The sequence below is a fragment of the Euprymna scolopes genome, chromosome 11 (assembly GCF_053919585.1).
Source record: "Euprymna scolopes isolate OS-2025 chromosome 11, ASM5391958v1, whole genome shotgun sequence".
NCBI classification, from domain to species: Eukaryota; Metazoa; Mollusca; class Cephalopoda; order Sepiida; family Sepiolidae; genus Euprymna; species Euprymna scolopes.
In genome coordinates, this window is record NC_136492.1 from 102,585,009 (window position 1) to 102,586,308 (window position 1,300).

The following is a 1,300-nucleotide window of genomic DNA, read 5'->3' on the forward strand; positions in this document are numbered from 1 at the left end:
AAATATACAACAAATAAATGATACCAAAAGTAGTATAAATTACTCTTCTACTTACCTGAATAAGTTTTGTGTTTAAACTTATTTTAAAGTGTTTATTTACTTTAATACAAAAGTAGTGTCAAGTATGTTGAATTAGAAAAATAAAAATTGGTAGTTTTGTTTCAACCATTTGTACCATCAATAATTGGTCAAAAATCGCAAATTAAACAAAATACTTGTAGAACATATTTTCGCAAGATTGGTTACATTTATTGGCCGAGTTTCGAGCAGTATTTTCTATAATTCCGGATTTAAAAAAACAAAAAAACTGCTCAGCATTTAATTGATAATTCTACTGATATAGATAAACGTTAGAATTTTGGTGATTTCATTATAAATTTATTTTTCTTTTCAATGTGATGACAAAGAGAGAAAAAAGCAAAAAGAAATTAATTTGGATGATCTGAAAATTACCCCTTCTCAAGTGCATTATATCATTAAAAAAAAACTAGACTCCTCGAAAGCATGCGGATCCGATCTCATTCCGACTGTGCTATTAAAAAATAATACAATAAATACCTTTACGAATCTTGCTTTCCTGACTGCTGGAAAACTGCTTCTGTGGTACGAGTTTACAAGAATTCTGATAAAAGAACTGACCATTTAAATTATCACCCCATTAGCCTTTCCTGCTTTTTGCCAAAATATTTGAGTCCATAATTAACCAAGCTCTAGTCCATCAGTTTACAGCTGCTAAACTTCTGACCGCTCAACAATATGGATTTAGGCAAACCCGTTCTACAGCAGATATCCTAACTGTAATCTCTGAACATATATACCATACATTGGACAAAGCATAAGAGGGTAGAGCGTTAGCCTTAGATATAGCTAAGGCTTTTGACAGGGTATGGCATGATGGTCTTTTCATGAAAATCAGATCATACAGTATCAGTGGACGAATACTTAATATAATTAAATCCTTCTTAAATAAGAGAAGAATTTAAATTGTCTTTGCTGGTCATACATCTAAACAATATTATATAAATGCAGGTGTACATCAGGGGTCTATTCTTGGACCTTTATTATTCCTAATAATCATAAATAACCTCCCTGATAAAATTGTCTCTGAGATGGGTATATTTGCTGATGATACCATGTACTATAACAGGCACAATGGTTAAACAAATGAACACATATCTATGGAAATGGCAAAAACACTAGAGGAAGACCTCCAATCTGTAGTGGAATGGGGACAAAAATGGATGGTCACATTCAAGAGGCACTTGAGGATAAAGGGTTGATGAGATGAAGTGCTTGTTAA